Source organism: Ailuropoda melanoleuca, chromosome 3, assembly GCF_002007445.2.
Source record: "Ailuropoda melanoleuca isolate Jingjing chromosome 3, ASM200744v2, whole genome shotgun sequence".
NCBI lineage: Eukaryota > Metazoa > Chordata > Mammalia > Carnivora > Ursidae > Ailuropoda > Ailuropoda melanoleuca.
The window spans coordinates 114294575-114310261 of NC_048220.1; the positions used below are offsets into that span (position 1 = coordinate 114294575).

Genomic DNA, 15687 nt, shown 5'->3' on the forward strand with positions numbered 1-15687 from the left:
GAGTTTTCTTCTTAGTCAAGGGTAATAACATGAAGACCGAGGAGTACAGAATAAATGTAGTTAATAAAACTGAAGTCTAAAGTCAATGGAACAATAAACACAATGTCAAACTAACGAAGAGTTCAAACATTTGAGATCAGGTGAGTTTTATCCCAGATCCTGGAAACATGAAATGGACCAGTAAATTCCTGGTTATTCCGAAGGAGTTTTGGAGGACAAAAACAGAAGATATCACAATGTCTGAATAGGCTTATGAGGTTGATTCTGAAAGCTATACCTTTAATCTCAGTCTCCCGCAACATTCTAGAATGAATTATTGGACAGTTTCTTAGTATCTGGAGAGGAAACAATAGGTCACCAGCATGGATTCACTAAGAACAAATCATTATAGGATGTACTTCATTTCCGCTCATGGAAGACTTATCTGACTGTTGTTAGGGGACTGTTGCTCACCTCGTGTTTCTCAATTTCAGTGAGACTGGTGATGTAGTTTCTCATGCTATGTTGTAAGTGGAATATATTACTATGGCCTGAATAATTATAAAGATAAGCAAATTCACTGATAAACAAATGATCCAAAAGTTAATTAGAGAATCCTGAATAGCCTGGGGCACAATCTTCAAGGGTATGTTACGAGGTTTTGAATCTGGTTTTGTGTAAAAGCTTTGGTAGAAGACCAAAAGAAAAGGCATGCTTACAGGTTTTCCAAATCCACGGATGAAAGAAAACTGGGAATGCTGTCATGGAGGAAAAAGGAAGAGCAGAATTCCCAATCTAAAAGATCTCATTAGGTGCCATTAATGGACTAAAATGAACTAAAATTCTCCACAGTTAATTTGGAGAAGATGTAAAGTCCTGAGTCTGAATTTGAACTTCTCCTGCAAAAGGACAGGGCACTCCTTATCACTATGTGTCACCTCCTGACCTCCAGCTGGCAGCCTGTGCTATCACAGAAGCTTCCCTGACACCCTCGGACACTGCATCAATATGATCCTAACTCAAGGCATCACTTCGATTTTGACGACGAGATTCAAAGAAGACAGAAAATTATTACGATTTTAAACAACACACACAGTAACACTGAACATCTTAGTCTCCCTGACTCAGCCCTCTTTGGCAAAGACGGACATCCTGGCAAGGAGAAAAGACAAGTTCATTCCCTTCTCAGAAGATTGGTGCTGAGCCAATGGGTTACTCTTCTTGGGAGATTGTAACTCACAGCGAGGGGCAGACAGGTAACCACAAAGCATGATGGAGATAGTGGTGGGCTAGGGTGGGAAGAAGAAATAATGGTGGACGGGGAATATGGTCCAGCTCCAGGGGAAGGCATGCTGCCCCTTGTCTAAGCTCATCGTCGTTAGTCAGTTGTGGTTTCCAAGTGCCGGGAAGGGGTTTGTGAGAACAAGTCAAGTCTCTGTTTCTTTAAACAAACAAACAAACAAACAAACAAAAAAAAACCAGCAGCAAAAGCTAGCCCCCAAAGTTCATATTCCCACATGAAAGAGAAGGGAGCAAAACCTTTGCCACTGAACAGGAAGACCAGGCAGTTGTGTTTGCACAAGGTTCCCAGGGAGGAAGAAGGAGGGATCTGGACCGGTGATAAGATCACAGCTTCCAGCCTGAGTGGCTTTCCCTGACCCTCTGGTCTTGGGAGTTCTGGACCAGAATTCAGATCCCTTCTGGCTCTGACAAAGGAAAAAGAAAATAAAACCAAAAACAGAAAGGGGGAAAGAAAAAGAAAACTTTCCCAAGTTACTGATCTCCGTTCCCGTCATTCCTTCTGTCTTTAGTCCATCCATCCCCTGCTGTGATTTGGAGGAGAAAACACCATTTCGGTAAGATCCCTAATGTTCCCATTTCTGTGGCATCCCAGCCTTACAGACCATCCTCAGAAAAGCATTAACACCTTCATGGGATTTGTTTCCTGCTTTTGTTTTGTATTTATTTGTTTTCAAATTACACGTTTTTCAATATATTCCAAATAAAAGAAATCCTGTTTAAGAATTTGGCTTACTGGGCTTAAAAATAAGCCCAGGCAGAATTCATTTTATCTAGAAGGTCTGTTTTTTTTTAGTGTGCATCACCTTGGGGTTCAGTATTAAAAATCGTGAGACTGAACTCAAGTATCGGACAACAACTCAATATTTTGTCCCTCTACCCTTTTCCCCTTTCCATGTTATTTATAAACCATTTCTCCAACAAACTTATCTGCTATACCCAGTGCCACGTGTTTGGGCTTTTTTTAGCCATACATTTTGCACCTTCATTCAGCTTTGGCTGTAATCCCAGGCCTCTGGCTCAGATGTGCTTCATGGCCTGGCATGAAGGGCCCTTTGAGGTCAGTGGGGCCTTTTAGGAGGGGCGAAGAGCAGGGAGCCTGGAAAGACACGCCAAAGGCACTGAAAACCCGAGGGACAGGCTGCTCTTAGATTTTGACTTCCATTATGTTTCCATGCAACATGCAGCAACTCACACCAAAGGTTGGTGAAGACAAGTGGGCTTTGCATAGTGAACTCTCCTAAAAGCATACACGACATTCCTTTCATGCTCATCGTTTAGATCCCCGAGCTCAACTGTCGTATACTCTCACTGAGCCAACTTCCATCTATCTGTACAAAGAGACCCAACTATTAAAAAGTTATGCCCATTTCTTAAGAAATAAGCTTCCTGATTCATAAAGCCCTTTACTATTGGACACAGGTATATTTGGCTCTCAGAAAGCTTGGCCCCCTCCAAAGAACACACGTCTTCTTTTCTTCTAAACATTTTCACTGAAAATTCTAAAGTCAGGAGAAAGAGAAATAGGAGGCAGGCGTGGATTGGGAGGTAAGCAAAGTGGGAGTGGGGGAGGCAGAGGAGGAAGAAGAAAGGATTCCCACCAAACCGAATTACTTCTGAGCTCTCTTTCTGTAGTTTTATGACAATAATAGCTTATATCTATTGAACATTTTTGTGCCAAATAGGCTTGAAAGTTCTTTACTCGGATTAAGTGATTTAATCCTCACAATAAGCCTGAACGCTAGGCACTGTTATCCCTTTTTACATATTGAGGAAACAGAGGCAAAAAGTAGTGAAAGTGGTAGAGACAAGATTCAGATCCAGTCTACTCTCTGAACCACTGTGGTCATTGCCTCCATGTTCTACGGAGGCCTATGATACTGGGCAGGTTAACGATGCAGGCTCAGATAACGTTCTCTCTCTTTCAACCTTACTAACTCCACCTCTCCCCCCTTTCTTCAAGTTTGTTACGAAGATTATATTTGTACATTTATTTAGTATTTTATTCATCAATAAAATAAAGAGATGGTGATTCCTTAGAATCCTGAAACTTCAAATGGTTGAAATTTGGGGGATACAGTTTTTTAAATTTTGATTTTAAACAAGTAAGCTATGACAACAGTAATAAACTGAAAAAGTGTGCAGTGAAAGGGGCAGAAGAGTGTGTGACTATAACTCTTACACCCTGCAAGCTCACCAGTGTTGAGATGTAGGAAGGAAGCACAGGAAGTTGCATGGAACATTCCAGAACTGGGGTCGGATAACAACTGACTGCCTGGAAGTCATCCTTCAGCTATCAAGTTAGATGTGCCCTATACCCCAAAACTTGAACTCTCTCTCTCTCTCTCTCTCTCACACACACACACACACACACACAAATGGAACGAAAAACAAGATGTCATTATTTACATAGGCATTTTTGTTTTACAAAAGGCTTAATCGATGATTCCGTTAACCATACTATGCCAATATAGTGCTTCTGTATAGGCTATTTATGAACCAGAAAACTCATAAGAGAAAAAACCAGATTGAGGGGATCCTCTTATTGGGGTTCCTATCAGAAAGGAAGGCAAACATCACTCACGCAAGCCCATGAAAAAGCCGATCCAACGGACAGCTACTTAATTTTGATTAACATAGTTTTCACATAACTATTCAGGGGTTTCAATGTTGCAGAGGACTGTTTAATTGAGCCATAGATGTCATGCTATCCTGGGTTTACGGGGACAACTGAGGCTTACAGTTTATTTACCTCACCAAGGTAGCAAAGTTTAAAAATGGTAGGAGGGTGGGGAACTGGAATCCAGATCCTTACTATTCTTCTTTCCGTGCTACCCTGTTCACACACAGAGTACAGCGTGGACCTAGGAGACAAAGCAAATTCTCTTATCTATGCGGCTCTTTATTTTCCATCATTACAGGGAAAAAAAAAGGCAGTTCAGGTATAGGGGTGTGTGTGTGTGTGTGTGTGTACACATTCCAGTTAATAAATTAAATAGGTTGTATGACAATATTCCAATAATAATGATCATCTACAATGGTAAGAAAAATATCAGCCAAATAAAATCTTATATTATTTGTGTTCCTTAAGAAAAAAAAATTTATTAATAAAAGTCACTCACCAAGACATTAACAATCAAGGATAAAAGAGGAGTGAAAAACCACCACCACAAAAAGGGTAAACTCATGCTGGTGTATTAATCATGAAGGATCCCGTGGGGGATGAGATACGTGGGAGCACACGCACGCACGCACACACACACGGTATGTGTCAGTGTTCGGCCTAGGAGTTCTGTTTTGCTTTTATGTAGATGACTACTTAGTTTCCTCAAAGCCTGCAGGAGTGTATGGCATCCACCGTGTGAGATCCAGTCTCAGCTTTGCATCGGCTTTGTGGCTTTGGCTGTTCTCACCTGCTACCCAAACTTCCCCACCTGCCAAGTTCCTCTGCTAAACGATTCTGGAAGCAAGAGTACTAACAATGAGGTATGGGGATTGTGCAGACGCACGATGATTATTAAACATGCATTAAAGAAAACCTGAATGATTTTACTATGAATATAGTACCAGGAGACTTAATTTCATTTCCCACGAAAGTCACTGTTTCTTTATTCCTCACTAGAGGACGAAACAATCACTGCATGGAAGCAGCACGGCCCATTGAAGGAACACACGGTGGCTTTCCGTCAGCCATACATGCTAGAGTTCTAGTTCTGGCTTGGCCCCTGACTGAGCGACGTACCACAGTCTTATCAAACTCTCTTGACCTCAGAACCTCCTGCGTAAAAGAGGGCTACTTCAGGCACCTCACAGGATCTCGGAGGGATGCAAGGTACACACGTCGCCTAAGTGCCCATTACGCTGTTAATGCTGAGCTCATGTCAGTGCCTTTCACCTGGTGACTGAAAGCTTCTAAACTGTAATGATTAAAAACAAAACAAAACAAAAACCTGCATTTCTTGTAAGATTTGGAAAAACCCAAAGAATGGGGGAAGTAGGGATGAGCCACCTTCTTTCGCAAGAGGTAGAATTTTGGTAAATGATAGAAGAAATAGGGAGAAAGAGGCAAAAATATCCCAAGGATAATCTTTTCCAGGTAGATTTCTGAAACCTGGGGAAAAAACCCATAAAGAGATCGCGGGGTCACTATAGAGCTCTGCTCTAAATGTAAGATGTGTGCAAACAGTGTCCAAACAGCTTGAGGCTAGCCTAGTGATTCCTCTCATAGCTGTGGTCTGTGGACAACCCCATGGGGACCTGCACCGACCCCTGTGAGCTCACCCGCTCAGACTGGCCAACCCCTGGCGCTCCCATTTAAATATTTTGCTGCTTGTCAGCACCTCCACTAGAGGGCAGCAGGTGGAAAGAAGAGATGTCAACGTGGATTATTGCGGATGCTTGGCAATAACAGCTGTCAAGGGGGGTGGTGTGCCAAGTGCTGGGGGTAAAAGGGGACAAGTTAACTGAGTGGAAAAGATGAGAGCCTGGGTAATTAGTGGTTTTCCGTTTCTAACTTGCCAGGGATGGCAGAAGGACTTCAGCATTAGTAGGAAGTTGGAGCAAGTTTTCCCAAACCCGTAATCTTTAGGTTCATGTTCGAATTTTCCTAAAACAAACACAAACATATAACATGCAAACAAATTCCACATCATTCTAGATCTTCTGCCTCAGAAGCTCAAGGGAGGGAGCTTAGGAATCTCTGTCTTCCAAAAACTTCCCAGCTTATTCTGAGTAACAGCCAAGATTGGTTCCCTAAGGATGTCTGAGGTCCCTTCCAACTCTCAGAAGACTAATTTCACTAACAACAAATATGCCTAAAGCAACCTTCAAGATAATGGTAAACTTGTCTATCTCTCTGGTAACCTGTCTCTAGAGAAAGAAAGGGCAGAAGTCACCGAAACTGCTAGTGTGGACCACTATTTACGGTTTGCAGAGAGCTATTCCAGGCACCTTCTCCCTTAACCTTTGAATCCTCACAACAAGACTGTAAATAGGAAGACTTAAGGAAGACTTAAAAACCCCGTTTACAGTTAGGGAAACCAAGTTTCAGCCAGGCTGCCTTATGGTGGTAAGTCTAGAAGCCATGCCTGTTGACTGTAGTTCATTCCACTCCATCATAGCATGCTGTGCCTTTTCAATTCCGTTCTTAACCTGGATTTGTAAATAACCTTTTCAGCAAATGATTTAATGGCACTGTAAGAGTGATGGCCAAGCCCAAGTTACATGCAGAAGAGAAACAGAGACAAGACAGAAATAGACCATCTCTGTGTCTTCTTGGGCTCCCAGAAGCAGGAGGAGAATGGTCGGTGATCATTTGTGAGCAAGAAAGATGAGGGAGGGTGCATGAATCAGGGCTCATGCTACTGTGGTCGGCCTGCCCCATGAAAGAGCAGAGTGATTTCATAAAGGTCTGGTCTCAATCTGACTCATACCTCTCAAAATCTTTCTGTTGTTGCCCTTTCTGCCATGAGGGTGCTACTCTGCAAGCACCTCAAGACATTTCTAACTTTCCAATGTTTCAAAGTAGATTTTCAAGTAGATTCCACCAACGAGGTCACTTTCTGTCAAAGTCTAATCTACAGAGGAATGCACAACGGACCAGAAGCTTGCACACTGGCCCTACTCCTGCAAGTAACTGCTGGAATCTCGGGGAAGTCACTTAACCCTTCTGGGCCTGGGCTCCTCATCAATAACCAGAGGGTTGGTGCTGAAGCTTCCAGACAGACCGCGAGGATAACTTTAGTGTCAAATAATTTTGGATTGATTTCTAACATTTAAAACCTAGGAGATTCATATAAAATACTGAAGATCAACTTTGGGGTATACTCCCATGAGGAACAAATGGAGTGGTTTTCCATAGCCCCTTCGAACATACTGGACAATTATTTATTACTCTTACAGTCTGTCATGTGCCTCAGCCACCCACATGCCCTCTGCAAACACACACATCCCCTGTAAAGGGAAGCCCCAGGACAGTAGTTTTTATCTTTCTTGTTCATGGAGGCACTCCAAGCACCTAGAATCGTTCGTGCGTGGCACAGAGTAGATGCTCAAAAAATACTTGTTTGAATGAATTCGTGGTAACGATGACAAGTATATTTTTTTTTTCAAATGAGGGAAGCTGAAGACAATCCACTCAACCCAGAAAGAAGACATGAATATATCCACTAAATTCCTGATTTACAAATCATAATACAGACTTGGTTTTCATGAGCTGCTACGTGAGGACTCTCAAGATATATGTACGCTTATATGGTGTGTTTGGTTTCTTATACATACAGCCAAAACTGAGATTCAAAAATAATGCTGGTGAAGTTTTCACAAGGATTCTGAATGCACCACGAGATGCACCTGCCAGCTGTTTGCCTCGCTTGTAATGCTTTAAGAAAGCACGGCACGGTGGTTCCAAAGGCATGTGACAGACAGCTCAGTGTGTGGAATGTTCCATATTAGTGTAACCTTAAATATGAAGATTGATTTCTCTGGTGGTAAAAGGCAGGTCTTAAGACCGATGAAATTTAATCTCACACCAATTATATTAATTTCAACAGCTGGCTTTGCAGATATCATACTCTCCCATGCTTCTTTTAATAAATGCTAACGGATGGCTCCCTGTCCGCTCCACCAGTCTTTCATTCTCAAAGTGGTGGAGGGAGAAGTGACAGGAAACAGTTGCTGGAAGCAGTCAGATGTGACTGTGCATTCATGGGGATTTGTTAGCCGATGTTTAAGTCGTTGTGTTCCTCATAAACAAGCATGAGTGACAGGCTTTAAGGGTAATCTTCCAAAACAAATGTGACTCATAACCATTAGCGCAGCCCATGCTACAGCTAACAACTCTTGTTCTATCCAACCTACGAGTACCTCTGGAAATGCAATAGGTAAAATCACAGGAGAGGTTAAAAGGCGGAAAATGCCGTAGCCTTTAATGCAAATGTGGCTCCATCAGGCACACCAGCTTTTATATGGAGTCTCCTCGTCAGTGGCTATTTAATTTAGAACACCTTGGAATAAGCTTGGAAATTCTGGTACTTTTATGATGGTCAACCCTACCTTCTTGGTACTGGGAGGTGATTATTTAGGCAGAATCCTTTCTTTTCTTTTCTTTTCTTTTCATTTCAAGATTTTATTTATTTGAAAGAGAGAGAGAGAGAGAGTGAGAGAGCACAAACAGGGGGGAGTGGCAGAGGCAGAGGGAGCAGACTCTCTGCTGAGCAGGGAGCCCGATGCAGGGCTCGATCCGAGGACCCTGGGATCATGACCTGAGCTGAAGGCAGATGCTTAACTGACTGAGCCACTCAAGCGTCCCTAGGCAGAATTATTTCTATCTAAATACATAATGTCAGATTTAGAGTTTAAAACAGGTGCTCATGACGCTGAAAATGTTTGTTTTTGAATCAACAGACCAAAATTATCAAGGTCCACTTGAAGAATATACTCAGAACTGAGCTTGCTGGTGTTTCTTGCTAGTGCTTCTGACATATGTGCTCTAGTGAAGGAAATCTGGGTTGGAGTTTTGGCTTTGTCATATTTGTTTGATTGCTTGCTATCACTGGAGCCAGCTGATAAAAAGATAGGAAAATAACAGGTGTCTGTGACAACTTCAGTTCTGAAGTTGCTCATTTAAGGTTTCATACCACTTTAAGAGTGCCCTAAAAAATGAGAGTACCTTAATCTGTGTTACACACTGACCGTCAGCAGGCACCTTAAATACTTCTGGCCAAACTGCATAAATTTATGACACTGTATGAAAAAGAGTTGGTCTGTTAGTAATCACTACCACAGACCCTAAGCTGTACAGTCCAACTGGTTTGGTCAAAGGCAGCCCTTTCTTTCCTGGGACTCCCACAATATTTTGTGCATATTATAAACACACATTCATTTTGGATGTCTCATATGACCTCTCTTTTTCTTTTAACCTCTTTGTTTACTTGGCAAAGCCTAAAGCCTCTCAAGGTTTATTTATTTATTGGTTTCCAGCACCTGGCCCCAAAAAACCTTAGATGAATGAATATAGGAGCCAATGAAAACATAAGAGATGTACTGTAACCAAATGTGTAAATATTTTATTTTTAAAAGTATTTCAACATGCTTTATGTAATTTGACTCCCATAACAATCTTGGGCACTGTTCAACAAGCAATCACCAGATCTGAACCGCTGGTTCTCAACTGGGGGGTCATTTGTCCCCCTCCCCCCCCATCCCGCCCCAGGAACGCTTAGCTCTGTCTGGAGATGTTTTGGTTGTTACAACTGAGGGTGGGATTGCAACTCCTACCACCTGCTGAGTAGAGGTCAAGGCTGCTGCTAACTGTGCTACAATGCATAGGACGTCTCCCACCACAAAAAACCACCTGGTTTAAAATGCCAATATGCCGAGTCTGAGAAACCCTCATCTAAGCCTTCAGTCTCTGAACACTAGTGTAACTATATCTGTGAGCTCCTGTCCAACAATATTGTTCTGATTAAGCAGATCCTGTACGAAGTTACTTAGTATACCACATAAAACCACCTCTTGCATTCAGTCATCTTCCTCAAAGCATACAAACAACTAGCCAAAAAGCATGGCAATAGCAAGTTCATGGTTTGATTCCTAATTACTGAGCCAGGAATGTCTGGTTTGCTAGCTCTGTTCATTTAGAGAAAGCACTTGGGTGTAGTGAGTACCTGGATACTCCCATGCATTTCAAGAATGAGTTCAGAACATTTACCAAGTTTAGCTGTTTCTTACGAACAAGGCTCCTAGGAGGATAGCTAGAGAGGAGTAGGTAGATTTAATTATCAAATGTTTAAAAGAAACTTCAGAGTAAAAATACTGGCAAGTGAATTCCACCTTTTGCCTTTGAGAAAACCATACCCGAGTGCGCGGGAGTCCGCAGGAAGTGATGGTACTATCGAGAACTATAGAGGTAGCCAGAAATCCCTTTTGTTTGTTACAGTGGAGTATCTTTCTATAACTTGCAAAAATGATTCCCTAACTTACTAGGTGTAATAGAGTAACACATGTGGACCTTTAATAACTCAGTCTCCAGCAATAAACTACAAGTTTTGGTAAACATCAATTCAACAATGCAAAAGAGCACTAGACCAGGGAGAAGAGAGGAATCTCCGGGATCATATTATCTAGATTTCCTGCCTAGTTTTATTTTTCTCAATTATTTATTCACATGAAATCATACCTGGAAACCCACTGTGTAAAATTAAAATGATTTATTATATGAAGCTGTGTTTGAACAAGAATACGGCACCAGAGTGCCTTGGCAATGTAGCTCCACACTCCCACACCGTAACCCCAGCTCTCTCTGACCTACTAATTCATCCCACTTTGGGATAATTACACCTGGCATAGAGTACTTTCTTGAACATCAACCTAATTGTCTCTGTTCTTCCTCTTTTGAAGAAAAGGTAAACAAAGAGGAGATTAGGCTTTACTGAAAACCTAACTCTTAGAGGGAACCATTCCACCTACTTAACAAGCTCTCTTGTTGAATTCTCATGGATAATTTTATGAGCAAGGATTGTTATCTTTAAGATGAGAAATGGAAGTGCTGAGAAGATAATTTGCTGAGATTTGCAGAGTTGAAACAGGTTGAGCTGAAATTTATATATGCATATGTTTGATTCCCAAAGCCTACATTTGAGGTATATTACTTTGCCACACTATAAAGACAGAACTGGGTAAAGCCCTCCTCCAGATGATAAAACAAACACCTTGCCATAGCCCCTTCATCACTCTCAGACCGAACATCACTCGTTCCTTTCAAAGGACCTCAAGAGTCTTCACCATTAAGTCTGTTTTGTCCTGGTTTGTCAATACCCTTCTTAAATCTTGGTGTCTGCAGCTCACCAGATTATTCTAGATATGTTGTGGCCAGTGCAGAGTCCAGAGGACTGGTGCTTTCCTTGTTCTAGACCCTCCATTTCTTTTTAAAATTTTTATTTTTTATTTTTAAAATTTTATTTATTTGAGAGAGAGAAAATGAGAGTGAGAGGAGATTATGAGCAGGGGGGAAAGGTAGAGGGAGAAGCAGAGTCCCCACTGAGCAGGGAGCCTGATGCAGACTCCAGGACCCCGGGATCCTGACTGACTGAGCCGCCCAGGCGTCCAGACCCTCCATTAGTAATGAAAGCAGCCTCAGTTTCCTTTGGCAGCTACATCAGAATAGGTTAGTGACCTGTACTTGCAATGAACTAAATAACCAAATCTTTCACACAAAGGACCTGCTGTAAGCCAGGAATCTCATGTCCTTTAATCGTGAAGTTAATTTTGTTAAACCTAGACACAGGGCTTTACATTTATCCCTATTAAATTTTATCTTGGTAGTTTTGACCCCTCCTGTAGGCTGTCAAGATACTCTGAAGCCTACATCTATCATTCAGCACATTAGCTATCTTGAGCTTTACATCATCTGCAGATGTGATGAGCCTGCCTTCCTTGTTTGTTTCCTACTCACTTATTAAAAAAAAAAAAAAAGTCCAGAAGAAGAAGGTCTATCACAAAGGACTGGAGGTAGGACTTGGTAGGAGGGAGTCCTATTCCAGAGTACCACATCCATATCTAAGAAAGAATAGAAAACATAATTTTGGAATTGAAAGGGACAGATTATTTTTCTCTGAAAGTTCTATTAATAGACAAGCAACTGAATATAGAGAAAGTAAGAGCTTTTGTCCACGGCCACAGAGCTGATTACTGATAGAACTAGATTCATAACCAGGGTTGCTGATTAATTGTTTGTTTTTTTTTTCCCCCGTCACACCATTAGATGGGATCACTAATGGCCAAGAAGACATCCCAAATTTCGTTAAAATAGGCTCTTGATACAATTTTTTTTTCTGACCCCTTGCCCTTTTCTCCTAAGAAAGCAACACAAAAAGGAATTCCAGTGAACTGAAGACTCTTATTCTTATAAGCTCAGTTTCACCGCCACTGATTGACAGGGACAAATCCTTTCATAAAAATGGCACAAGAACAATGCTCACACAACATAAGTCCTAACTACAAAATAGGGCATGTTTATCCTACAAAAGGTAAAACTTTGGGTAAGCAAGAGTAGATTTAGAAACAGGCAAAAGTATATGGCATAATAGTGTCCGTGTGTGTAGCATAACTCCAGAAACATGTTGGTAGAGAGAGGAGACAGCTTCCCTTTACTTTGACAGCTTCTGCATTCATAAAGAATACGTGAATACCACGAATGATATGGAAGAGAAAACCCATAGCTGATTTCATAAGCAGTCCTGTACCTCCCTACAATGATGGGGGGAGAGCTGTGTGGATAACAGGACTAGACAGCATGAGAGGAGATTGTTCAGTGACCCAGGAGATACTTTTCACAGTTTTTTCCCAAAGAAGAGGTGGTTCCTGTCCCCATAAACTTTGGCTACTGATTTAGCCTCAGGAAGAGATGCCCATTTGCTCTGAGAAAATTACCCACACCTCATCAGAAGATATATATATATATATAAATCTATATTTATATTATATATGAAATAATGAGGTCCAACATTGACAGTCTAAGCACTGCATTAAACGTAACAAACCTGAATCTAAAGGACTTACTGAAGTAGTTCATGGAAATACCTTCTGTCTTTTTGACATAATAGAACTCTGACTCTTTCATAGGCTGCTCAGGTAAACCAGCAACCTCCAGGAAGGAGATGAGATTCCTACAGAGGTCTGATAGTCAGTTAGCCACGAGGAGAATCCTAGTACGTGAGAGGCAGTGTAGTGTATGCTCTGGATTGGACTCTCACTTTTGCCCTCATTAGCTTTGTAAACTAGTTATGTAATTATTCTTGGTGTTCTTCCCTAAGGGTAATGATGGAACTTCCTCTTAGCATTGCTGTGAAGAGTAACTGAGGTAATAAGTATAAGGTACTTAAACTGGAGCCACTCGGGGCGCCTCGGTGGCTGAGCGTCTGACCCTTGGTTTCGGCTCAGATCATGATCTCAGGGTCATGGGGCCCCCATGGGGCCCCAAGTCAGGCTCCGTGATCAGCATGGAGTCTGCTTGTCCCTCTCCCTCTGCTCCTCCCTCCACTTGTGCTCTCTCTCATCCTCTCTCGCAAATAAATTAAATCTTTAAAATATGGAGCCACTAAAATGCTTCTATGTAATTATTGCAATGAATTTGTTTTAACTTGGTGTCTCCACGTCCCTAGTTCACCTAGTGACTAACCTGGGGACTCGGTCTCACTCCTCTTGACTTGTGTCTACACACAGCAAATGCTCAGTAAGCCCTCATTGAACTGAACTGACTCGCCCAGTATCACTACCAGCATCAGAGTCAACTCACTTGCTGGCTTGGTCAAATCTAATTTTATTAAAAATATAAGAACTAGAGCACTAAGCTTTTGGTTTTTTTTTTTTTTAATCAAATTTATCCTCTGAACATTCATTGTAAAAACAATCAATATAGAAGTGTCTCATTTAATAAAAGTCTATGCTACAACATCAGTTCCATTGTTGAAAACACCGTAAACATTAGAATCCTCTTCTCAACGGTTTTCTGAGGGCATTATTATAATTATCTTTAGCTTCCACAACTTTCTTGTGCAACTGCACTGCTTCTGTTAGACATATACTGTTACAAATGGCAGAGCTGCATTTCAAACCCAGTTCTGACAAAGTTCAAGATCAATACTCTGAAATCCCTAATGTGGACTGCTTCTCCTCATGATGAGAGAAGAAAGAAACAGGAGTCTGATATGATTGGTACAGAGACTTGCTTACTGAGCCCTCCCCCAAAGCACCTCTCTAGGTTCTCTGAGTATCAGCCAAGGCCACCTGACCAGCCTCTTCTCTTCTCAGGGAGTTTCTCCCCGGGCTCCCTCAACCCTCTAACAGGCTAAGCCTCTGGCTGAGTGCTGCTGCCTCAAGGGAGTGATAGCCAAGGCAGGACCACAGCACGAGAGGGACATCTTGCATAACCAAATCAAATGCAAATCAAAATGGGCTCCTACCAGCTAACTACAGTTGAATGCCCACCATGGGCTGAGAGGCAGCCGGTCTCGTGGCAGCCTGGAGTTTCAGTCTCTTCCTTCTACCTTCTGCTATGAGGCATCAGTTGACTCTCCCCACATCAGAGGCTCCAACTTTGGATTCATGGCAACCCACTCCCAACCAACATGTTGGAGAACTCACCCCCTAAATTCAACAGGGAGGAGTTCTATTTTAGACACATTTCATGTTAAAGAAAGTGCTTCATATTCTATTTTTTCTTTAAGGTAAGTTTTTTAGAACTAGGAATCCAAGTTTTTAGCACCCATCCATGGAAATCAGACAGGACAGTCAGGGCATACAGGGAGTAACTACACTTTTGCCTTTCACGTCCATAATGGCTATAATAAGCATAAGTTTGACACACAGATACAGCCAGGATATGCACAGAAATCAATCTAGCTCTTCTGTTCCTCGATCAGAGCTTTCCAGGAAGTCAGGCTTAATGATGACAGCAAAGGGTGGGAGAGTTAGTCAACTGTGCTTATGAAGTTCAGAGAAAACATCCAGAGAATATGGTGCTGGCACGGCTCACATGGGCAGCTGGGCACAGTCACACCAGTTTGTAAGCTCAGCCAGGGCTGTCGGAGCATGGCCCCTTGGGGACTTCACTGCATTCTACTCCTTGCTAGATCTGGCCAAACTGCCCTGATGTGGAACAGGGCTCTTGGACGGATTCCTGCCCATTTCCCTGTTCTCCTGCTCCCATCACAACACATTCTTCCATCACCAGCTATTGTTAAGAAAAGCATGGTGCCTCTTGCTCCAAACAAGGAAGCAGCTGGGCCAATGGCTGCATAGAGGAGAAGGCAGGATAGGTCCTAAATGTTAAGCACACAAAATGGTCCTTTCCTTAAAAAATGACCTCTTGTTTTTGGGGAGGCCAAGGCTCCCCCAAGTATAGGGTGGTCAACATCACCAATTCAATCTCCGATGATGTGAATCTGTTAATTCTTACACATAGCTCATGGCTATCCAGAAGTCAAATGCTCTAAACATGATTCTTGTTCCACAAATTTGCAAGGTTTTACTAAAAGGTCAGAGAATACAGAAAATACCAGTTTTTTCATATTCAGAGATCAAGAAACTAAGGATTTTAGCAATATAACTTTGAATTTTAATTTTGAGGGTTTCATACTTCAAGAGGGGTTCTCATTGGAAAATTGGAAAGACCTGATATTTAAGAAAAGGACCTGGGAAAACGGATTCAGCTTTCCATATAATCACTAATCAGAGTTTTCGTAATTCAAAGGTCAATGTCCAAAGGGACAGAGAAAACTTGGATTTGGGATCTGCAGGTCTCATTATACCTCTCTATGTCTGTCAATATTTGAGGTGATTTAATCAGGTAGGTGGGGCACAGATAAATGTGGTGTCAGAGGTTTGGTGCTGGGTGACTGGTTCTTTCAA

At 41.9% G+C, this 15687-nt stretch overlaps 1 protein-coding gene across 6 annotated transcripts in view; it reads right to left on the bottom strand.

The window, feature by feature from the left end:
- The window catches only part of GHR (growth hormone receptor), a 271175-nt gene that overhangs the window by 120413 nt on the left and 135075 nt on the right, over positions 1-15687 (bottom strand).